Raw genomic sequence first — 11,630 nt, 5'->3', positions numbered from 1 at the left:
ACAGCACATAACACAATGTCACAACTCCTACAACAAATACAAAGTTATCTTGACCTGACTATTCATTGCCAACTCACATGTAGGAAACGTAGGCTCCTGAGGAAGAAAAGCAGCTCAGCAACATACAGAAAATGGAGATGGGATTGCTCATTCCATAGAGCAAGAAGCCATTTACGTATTATTATTTCTTGTCAGTGTTATCTTGTGGAGGTCACAGCAAACACAGGCTATTTATTCTTGAAAACAGACTAAAAATTGTGGTACATAATGGAAAAATCACAAAGAAAAGAATACTAGAGCTAAGAATTGATTTATAGATCTCAGAAAACTAAAATTCATGGCCTGATACTGTGACTTGGTACTTCCATGAAGCATTTGCAATTCCAAAGAACAGTACAAACATTGCCTAATTGATCCTCATGAATAATTTACTGTTGGAAATGACACTATAACCCTTGCTCTTTCAGCATATCACTGAATCTTCTGCCTTACTTTTAAACTGTGGATTCTGCAAGGCACACACATAAGCACATTGGAATCATTTCATAGAATTTCAGCTGTGGAACAGGCCACTACAACTTAGTGGAAGCTGCTTGTCTTATCACAAACTACTTGTTGATTCCTCCTCATGACGAACTGTACTGCTCACATAAAAGTTAAATGTTTCTATACTACCTTAAATATGCTACCTTTGCATGTGCATTGTGTTTGGATAAATATATATAAAATGCACAAAAAACTTTAATTTTCAAAGAAGCGCTTCCCCAATAAACTGTTGTGAACCTCTTCTTAATCTCATTAGTGACTTCATGACAACACATGGGAATCATTACTACAACAAATCATTTGCTAGATGAACTCGTTGCTGTAAGAAATCTGAGGCCACAATTTAAGTAGAGTTCAAGTAAATGATCAGACATTTACACAGAAACATCCATAATTACATCAGATAGAATAAAGCTCATTATCAGGGATACAACCCCCCCGCTTCAGATGTTAAAACAACTTTGTGTCTGTTAACACAAACACCTTGTGATTTTTTTTTTCTACCGCCACTGATAGGTTTTATACTTGCAAATATCAGATAGGATACAGATTTAAACAACCAGTTTGATCTGTCATGGCAATTGTTGGCTTCTTGAAAATGTAGAATAGATTTTGCAATATTCACTGTGAAAGCCAAAATCAACTGGACTCAAGTAGTAGCACAGTAATTATTTTTTAAGTGAATGCACAATAGCATCAATAGTGTTAATAATCTAATTGAATTTCTAATCCAATTTTTAATTGTTAAACATGACAGTAGTGTGCAACACACTCAATTCACTTTCACTTAGTTGGTACCTAAAATATAATAATCATGTTACCACATAAAACTTTTGTTACAACATTCATTAAATGTTCTTTAGTATACTATTTTTTTTTAAGCTACATGTATATTTTAATGATGCTGAGTGAAAAATTTATAGGAAGCCTTTTTGCATCTTTTCAAGCATGAAACTGCCTTACTACAGATGAAGGACTATTCTGCAAAAGTGCATAATACTATGACGGCTCCAGAATTATGCAGATAACAGTGCACTGCACAAAGAAAAAGAAAAAAAAAAAAGGAGTATTCTACCTTATGTTCACATACTCCACAGATTTTTCCATTAAACTAAGAAACTCAATGTCTGTCTTTCTCCCTCCTACCCTTCTTCATATACAATGGCACAAACATGATTTCACACACACACACACACACACACACACACACAGTTTCTTGAACTATAAACTTTTTCCACCTGCAAAGTAAATTATAAATTATAGCCCCTGGAGGCTAACTACTGATATTCTCTTAACACACATGGCCAACAACAATATATAGTTTCATGTCTAAATAATAGTTTCATGTCTAAATAGTAAGCCTGTAATTTAATCATAGGGTCCTGCTGCCATTTATAAATTGCTCCAGCTTTTACGATGTCAACATCGCACCTTCTTTTGAAAGGCAGAATAGTATTCAGACATAAAACTTGTGTTATTCTACATGTACAAGGACTGTATGTAAGGCAGTACCCACATAAACGTTAACCCAAAGGGAATATATTCTTTCTGGTCAGAGTTGCTGATGCAATTCATGAGGTTGAGACATGTATCCTAAAGGAGGGAAAGGCAGGTAGGCTTATGTTATAGTTAAAGGCTAAGACCTAACAGAAACTAGACAAAATACATCTTAGATCAAAGGTCACCTTTCTCTTACTGCTCTTGCAAGATCTTGTATTTTGTACTGGGAGAAAAGAGTGTCTGAATTCTAGCAAGCCTTGTAATGTAAGCCAGCACCTTCCCCATTAAGCAGTGTTTTCACGTGACACATTTAATTTTCATATCCAGCATAAAACTACAGTTGGGAAACCATATGCCAAAAAGTTCAGGGAAAGCCTAAAGGAAACCAATGGAAAAGAATTAGGTCAACAAGGAAAGGAAGAAAAACAGTGAAAAGAGGACTGTGGGGGAGAAGAAGAAAAAGAAAAATCATTTCCACTACTGTGCAATTTTTTTCAATAAGGAGTCCTTGAACAGTCAAAGTTCAATAAGTGTGACGTGCTCTATTACACATGTAACATCAGCCTCTTTGCAAATACATCACTGTATTGCCAGCTGACACTATGGTGGGTGGGGATTTCAAAAGTCTTTCAGAAAGCATGTGATATATTTACCACAGTCTCTATTCAAAAAACCACAAAATGTATAAACATTACGGTTGCTAGACTACAACCATAATAATCATTCTTCTAATGAGGAACTTCTAGTGAGAGGATTTATAGGTTCTTTCTACGTGAACAACACTACATAGTCTTTTAACAGTTAGAAGAGATGAAAAAGATGGCACTTGGCACAGTTCAGTAATTTCACTGTTTTCTTTATTTAGGAGTTCACACCGACACCCTACTGCTCTTCAGGGAATTTTTTTCCAGGTCAATTCCAACATAACACTTCAACAGTAGCAGAATTAGCATTGTCTGCCTCTCACCCTCCCTTTCCCAGTGACCTTGGACACTTCGATAGGATCTGTGAAATCTATAGAAAGGGATACTACACTGAGAACTGTGATCACCAGAGCTTTAAAGAGTTTCCCTGAATACGAACTGATTCTTACTTCAGATTAATAACCAACAAGAATGCACGATGAATGGATATTATGACTCTTGCAATCAGAAACTCGATGCATAACTAAAAAATAAAATAAAATATCAGGTTAACTCCATGTGGCTAACATTGTGGCAGGAGCAATGGGAGCCACAGCCTCATCCTAGATAAGGTATCTGTGAAGGGAATAGCATTAGTAAAACTTTACACTTGACTCCATTCATCTCTGCTGTTTTTGAGGGGACTGAACAGCTGACCCACCATTTGACCGACTGAATTGTAGTTGGAAATACCTATCTCTGCTTAATTTTCTGTAGGGATATCTGTTCAAAAGTCTCATATTTGGCCCTAAATCTGAAGATAATCGGGATAAAAATTCCGCATTTAAATATCGCAGGTATTCCATACAAGTAGAATAAATTTGTACCTAAATTAAGATAAATCTGATTCTGAATAGCTTAGACCTCATTCTTGCTGCCTGCCACATTGGTGCAAAAAGGATTGTAAAATGCTGCTACCAGGATTCCCTTGGATTCTGCTGAATATCTATATATATCTACTCCACACAGGCATGAATGACTACAAAAACAAAAGGCAAGAATAACTCTGAAGAATTAGTTATTACCTACAAGTATTATTCCTGCTGCAATTCTTGTATTCTTCAGAAATTACTCAGTTTGTACATATGCTTATACTTACATAGCTGACAGAAACATAGGAAAGAAAAGCTTTGTTTATTGAAATGAAGCTTATTTTGAAGCAGAATCATAAGGCAGAAGTCCTGCTTCTAGCACATATCAGTGACACAACTTGCCATGTTTCACATGTTCATCCACATACAGTAAAGGTCTCACAGCTTTATGTCTAAAGCAATCATAGAATGTCTCAAGTTGGAAGGGACCCATAAAGATCATCAAGTTCAGCTCCCTGCTCCTCACAGGGCTACCTAAAACTAGACCATATGACTAAGAACGTCATCCAAACACTCCTTGAACTCTGATATCACTCCTCTCTCTGCTTCACAGCTGTCTTGGTTTTGTGTGAACTAGTATTTTTATTTCCTTCCAGGCCAATGCAGAAACAAGTCAAAACCCACTGCTTACATTCTAATCTAATGGCAGCTGTTTTCATGCAGACTGGCTGCCAGCCAGCCTCCTGATGGATTCTTCTGTGGTTTGTATGAACAGAGGTCACAGAGTGAAGTCCTGGGGAGCACAACATACTTCAATACATGTTTAATAACATAGCCACAAAATAACTGAGCAAGCATTTCTCTTTCAATGGTCCGCCAAGACTGTAAAGGTGAGTTGGCCTCAATATAAATTCTGGGGTTCTAACTGGAATGGTCTAGGTTTAGATTTTCCTCAATTTAGGGAGCTATTCTGAACTTGTGATCCCTGTGTCTGTTAGTACTAACATCCCTGTTAGTCTCCTGAAGTATATGGAAAATATTCTTCAACTCTCTGATGATTACAGCATTTTTTAACAATGCTTTCTCTTGCTGCTTCTTTCCTGATTTAATCTTTTTACCCCAAAATGTCTTTCTGAAGGATGCAGGATGAACAATGGAAACATCATTCAATCCAGCTTGCATACAAAAATTATTTGACTTTGTACCACTGACATTTTAACAGGTTGATGTCACTACAATGAATGAATTCCATCCAACAGTTGGACCCTAGCCACAGAAAAGTGTTATGAAAATGAATGATATAGCATATGTCATTCATATATCAGGGTAGAGAGAATAATTGTTTTCCACTTTACAGAATGCCCAAGTCTAATCAGGTAACATGAGACTTCCTATTCCAGGAAGGACGTCAGACTATAAGGAGATTTTCAGTGCATGAGAGAACTAGACAACATGGTCAAAACAGGCCATTTATCCCCGTCTATAAGTTTCTAAGACGTATGCTTATAAGAATATTCTCTCTCCATAAATACCATCACCCTGCTTTTCACACAAACTTAGGAAGCCAAGCATTGCCTTGATTACACAAACACAGAATCCACCAGCTTTGTTTCCTTGATTAGCTGAGGTTAGTGAGAACACAAGGATAAACTAGGTTAAAACTAAGCCTTAAAAATTATGTCAGACTCCATCCTTATGCATAAAAAAGCATAAGGAGTAAACTACTTCTTGGGAAATTATTAGCATAATATATGCTTTCAAAAAATACATTTGAAATGGGTATGTTTATTATTTTGTACAGCTGGATTTTACAGACTTGAATAGTATATAAACCCGCTAAATATTGTCAGGTTTGGTCTACATTCTAAAGTTTGGGGTCATTCCATTCTACCACACCTGAGCTATTTAAAATATACATACTATATCATTATGCTTGGCCATTCTTGTATCAGTGAATTATTTACAAGTAAGATGATTGTAAAGACCGAATTATGGGCAGAAGAATAGGTAAGTCATCTGAGTTGCATACAAACACTACTTTATATACTGAATTTATGCAACATATCTCTTCATCCTTATAGCCACACACTGGAGGATTAGAGGAGAGATGCCTGGCGTTTGCTTACTATACAAAGAACTCAACTGTGTCATCTGAAGGAACTGCTTAAGCTTCACTGGTGAAACAAATGAAATAATGTTACATCAGAAGGCTAAAACATTCAAGCAGTCGAAATTCTGGGGGTTTTTTGGTTGTTTGTGATTTTTTAAACTGGGAAAAAAATGTTCATGCTTGATGATCCTAAATATCTTCTATCTCTTTACAGTGAAATCACCCAAAGATATAAATAAACTATTCTAAATAAAGTTCAGACTGACTGCAGCATTAGATATGTCTACTAATGTATGTGACAGTCAGCCAAAATAAATTAACCTCCAATAGAAGTCATTTTCATAAAATTAATTATTCCAATGTCAGCTAAAAGAGACAGGTGCACTCTCACTGTTCCTCCACCTAGACTTTTCAATCAACTTCTCAAATAGGCTGCAGTTAGAAAACCTTAAGAATAGATCTATATTTGAAGATTTTATTTCATTGCTCTTTCTAGGCTGTGAGTTTAACTGTGGGGGTTTTGGTTTCATTTGGGTTTTTTTGAGTAAATGAAAAGATTTAACAAGAAAAATAAAGGATTACTGAGCAATTTATATATAGTACAATTTGCTATAAAAATGTAAGAGGAAGCTCAATGACAGAATGAACATGAAGCCTCATGGAACTGAGATACTGGCAAGCACCCATTGCTCACCTCAGGGATTTGCCTTTTGCCACTTCAGAAAATTTGCCCAAATTTAGTTGCTGTAAATCTTTGAAAAATGAGCTTGTATAGCTCATTGGAGACTGGTTTTAGCTGCCAATGCCTGCAAGATTCAATCCACATCGAGAATAGAATAGTTCAGTTGGAAGGAACCTACAACGATCATCTAGTCCAACTGACACATTAAACAGACGACAGTCAGACCTAATTGGACTTCCCAACACAGTTGCAGCTCTTGGCTGCTGTGAACTGTCTGCTTCTAAGTTCAGGCATAAATGCTTATTCAGAGCTTGCATGGGAATTTCTCCAAATCAAGTTACTGTGCTATCCAGACATACTCTAAGCAAGTATGACCACTCCACTGTAGTGAATGGAGCACGAAGCCCACAGGGAAAAAAAACCCAGCAGGCATGTAGCAGAAGTCTGTATTTTGTAAAGCATGGAGCAAGCATATGGATAACTATTAATTATAGAGAAGCAGGTCACAGTTTCATAGTTAAGATGGAGCTGTATTTGTAAAAAGGATTCCAACTGCTTCCTACATCTAAAAAAAAAGGTGAATTCTAAAACAAGTTTGTAAACCAACTTGTTATTTTCTGAGGCAAAGCTGATTAAAAACCGAGTTATACATTAAAATGTAACTTAGACTGTACAGGCCTGCTGCCAAACTGCAGGTAAAGCTCCAAACATTTTTTTAGAGAGGAATTTGAAATATAGTGTCCAGCATTATAAATCTCAGCATTAATAACAGTGCAGATCAGAACCAAATGAAATCCAAACGTGTTAAGACCTGGACGTGTGTTATTAGGGCATCAAAACAGTCTCAGCTGTGTTGCTGTGGCAGTGATGGAATGCTGTAGGAGACAGCCCAGAACCATATGCAAGTACCTGAGCTGGTGCCAACCCAAGCTAAAACAACCACATGAAGCAATGTAGCACTGGGGGAGACCATTTTAGGTCCTCTGGTACTTTTGGTTCCAGAGTTTTCCTGGCCTTTCCTGCTGTTCTGGGGGGGTCTCTGTTCCTCACTCAATTTCATGCTGCAGGCATGCCCTGAAGTGGAAGAAAGTACGTTCGAAAAAGAGTACGCTTAAAGTTCAGATTTAAACTGGTGCTACAAACATATTTTCATTGTAATTATGTCTTAATGCAGAGGTGGTTTGTTATTTTTGCTAGGGTGACAATGTTATTTTTTTGCTTTGCAGCAAATTGGTTTGCTGCATACCACTCTGAAGTAGGCTGCAAAACTCTAGATATATTTTTCTCTTTGTTGGAATTCTTAAGTTTCATTGAATGGCATTGCTGACAGACTATTCAATCCTCTAACTCTGCTTCCATGCCTCATAGATCAATGTAAGTCCAACTATATTAATGTAATTTTCGAGGTATGTAATTCTTGGTTTTGGAATACATATTACATTTTCCTGACATAAATATGTACCTTTGTGTGTATTTTAATGATGCTCCTATGTATTCTCAAACTTATTTCCTTCCCGGCTTAGTGTTTTGTATGGGGGGTAACAAAACCTGCTTGATTAACATAATGACAGTGTGCAAGCAATAGCTATAAGCTGGTTGTGAAGAGGTTTGGCCTAACAGTAATTTGTGTGTAGTAACATATATTAAACATATGGGTAGGGAAAAACCATAACGCTCTAGGCAAGGCTTTGCTATAGAATAAAGATCCATCTCCTTCTGCACAGAAATACAATAGTTTCCTAACATCACAACATTCCAAGAGAGAATTGGAGCATATACTATTCAATTTTACAAAACTGTTGAATTGTGCACTTGAGACAGTAAACATGGACAGCATGATAGGCAAACTTGTTATTCCAGCAAAATTATTTTGTGTTGATATTCTGTGTCCATGATACATCCAAATAACTGCCCTGGGGCAAGACCCCAGTCAAATCAAGCTGTCAGGTTTAACATAGATATTCTATGAAAATGTCTTTAATAAATAAATTAAAGATCATGACTACTTTCAAAGTAGGGTATTAACTATTTTACAAGAAGTTCAGGCATGTTTTCCTCTCTAAAATAGCAGGCTGCCATCAGATATTTAGAGAGTTTCACCATCAGCAGGATAAACAAAACAATGTTCCCCATCCCCTTTAAATCCCTTTCCTGTCTAAGTCTTAACAAATTCAAGGCAGAATGAACTAGTTGTACTGTCAGCATACTAGATGGAGTATGAGCCCTGTCAATCTGTTGGACTAAACTGCTCTGTTCAGACCTCAGAATACAGCTTCAGATGTACTTCATGCACCTGCTTGCTTTATTACTTCGAGAATAAAAAAAAGTTTTGAGGAGCTGAATATCTAACTTAGCAAAGCATAAATGGTAGGCCACAAAAATATTATTTCCTTATTTTAAAGCATTTACATACTCCGAAGTCATTTGCATCCCAAAGGATTAAAATTATTTTAAAGAAATAACCTCTCAGCTTCTTGAAGTGTTGGAGTCTGCTGTTGCTCTGCCTAAGCTGATACAACTGACTCAGAAATAGTATGTTATTTACAAAAATAATATTTTTATTTCTTGGTTGCTATAATTTTGAAGCAAACAGATATATAGCTGTATTGTATTTCTTCAGGCACCCAAAGGGGAACAAAGAAGTCTGTATGTAAGAACTTCCCAACACTAGGTATTTTGGGTTTATTGTTTTTATAGGTGGGAAAATACAGACAGCAAAAAGCAGTAAAGTTTGTTATCTAAAGCAAAATGTGAAGTCAGCTTCCCAAAACACTTGCCTTTCTCAGAGAAATAAGGAAATCTGAGCAATAGCCTGCCACATCCTGTTGGTTCAATGGACAACAAAGGCACAGAGCTTTCAGTCATTTGCATGTTGTTATGGGAACTACAAAATTAGAAATCCGACAATTGCAGGTATCAGTAAAAAAAATGCTATTTTTCTCCAAATTCATTTTGGTTGGTCACTCTTCTCAACACTAAAAATCAATAGGTACTTGATATGGAAGTCACATCCTTTCCACGCACTGCAAACCATGGCTTATATTTGATAATAAAGACTAATATAAAACCTATTTCCTCTTCTGTGTGATACTGTCAAAACATTTTAATTCTAGGCTTGAACACAGCTTGCTAAATAACCTGCATTTGTTTTTTCTTGCTCTGATATTAGAATAGTCTGTGTCAAAATGACAATCAAGCAATTAAGTCATTACTCAACATCAGTAAGATTGCAAGAATCAGATCCTTAATATGTCTATTTGAGGCATGAATTTGAATGAAGGGGAATAAAAGAAGCAACAGTTCAACAGAACTGCTGAACGCATACTTAACTTTAAACTTGTTCTTAATTACTATCTGGCAGATAGGCCACCAAAAATATAAGCAAGTTGTCTTCTGCAGAAATATCAAGTTTACAAATGAGTGCCCTATACAAATCAAATTACAGCAAGAGGCAGTCATAGTAAAATACAAGCAATACAGAGTTTAATTAAAGCAAGTCTCTAATGATGTCATAAGTAAACCACAGTTGTGCTTCATAAATAGCAATTACTCCAGAACTGCAGAATTATTAATTTAATCCTATTTATCTGCTCCTCAGTATAAAGCTTTCCTGTTTAAGTTGTGCATTGTAGTCCATGATTTTAACCAGCACAAACATAATAGGGCTAATATAGCTGAGTGTCAATATATAATAAGGTTTTATCTGTGACATTTGTATTGAAGGAAGATTGCACCTGAAGAATAACAAATTGTTACCTTATGAACAGTTGTCAAGGGGTTCCTATTAAACACAAAATCTAAACCGAAGACTATATTCACAAAAGTGTCATAGTCATTGCAGTGCTCATCTCAAGCTTTAATTTTCAGAAACCAGCAGAATTCCATAACTGCATGCTAGGTGCTTTATTTATACAATGCTTAGCAGAAAATCAAGCACCTCAACATGAATTTGTGAACAGCCAAGAAGCTGAGGGGGTAACCACCAAAGCTAGCCAGCTGAAAATATTTTAGAAAGATGCATGTCTTCAATTTAATTTCTTTCCATGTTTCAGATGTTTAATTACAGATTCCAGAATATGCTTATCAGTTTAGGATTGATAGTCTACAATATTTGCCAAGCTTAACTGCCATTCCTTTTAAAAAAGGGAACAGATGCCCCTGCTTTTCTTTTGGAAGAATGAAGTCTTGTAAAAATTTGTCACTGCAATGCAACATGAGTAGATCAACAAAATGAAAACAACTGTTGCCGAGGACCCAACATCTATGCACTTTTCACAGGGATTTACTTCAGACTTGTTCTTGTCTGATCCAATGAATTGAACACTTGAGCATCTCTTTCTGTTTAGTTTTACCTGAAATAAATCCAGTTCATACAAAGACTACTCCATAGCACAAACCAAAACACACTAAATATGGACATCTGGTAGATTCACTTCAACAGCCTGCTCCTGCTTCAAGTTAAAATGCTACTGGACATAGAGGCTGATGCCACCACTAATTAATGGGTGAAGCATCTACAGAAGGGCTAACCTAAAGAAATCCAAAGCACTTGAATTTTTAGGGACGGCATTTTAATTTGCTGTTGAAGCTGCACAACTTTATAAGAAAGGATCAACTATGTCAGGGAGAAAGAGAGGGCAAAAAGGAGCATGACTCTGCAACTTTGTTCTAGAATTTGGCACAAATTTAGGAAATGTGAATTCCGAACACTGCTTCAATGAATGTTTGTGGATTTCATTCAAAGGATATTTAAATCTAAGAAGCAGCCTTTGGGGGTTTGAAATTGCCCTTTGTCAGAGGAGACAGTAAAAGAAAGATCCTGATCAATATCAAGTGTGCCTACTTGTGGGCATATGTAAAAAGATGACCTTAAAATGTCTTGCAGATCTTACTGTTGAAACTTCACGCACCTTAAGTGAAAGTTTCAAAGAACGTACTTCTGAACTGGAGCATCCAAGCTCTGCCCAAATTCCTTTTAGGCATTCCTTGGGGGGACTTGGGACAAAAACATATAGCTACAATGCACGTAAGCAGGAAAACAAGTTAATGTAGAATTTATTAGCTTAAAGGCCTACAAATATCTGAAGCTACACTCTTTAGCTACTTCATGTGTGTGCATATTTGTATCCTTTTTTAGCTGCATGACTTCTTATAAAGTAATGGAGCATGAACTGCCTTTTCATCACACCGTTTTTACGGTGGTGAGACTCCACTGAATTTTGCGAAATTCTGTTGGCAAACAAAATGGAGTATAAGGTCCACAGGGTAAAATCCTGGGCCAGCTGGTTTGAATGAGT

This window comes from Falco rusticolus, chromosome 4 (assembly GCF_015220075.1).
Source record: "Falco rusticolus isolate bFalRus1 chromosome 4, bFalRus1.pri, whole genome shotgun sequence".
NCBI lineage: Eukaryota > Metazoa > Chordata > Aves > Falconiformes > Falconidae > Falco > Falco rusticolus.
Note: the sequence above shows the minus strand (reverse complement) of the source record.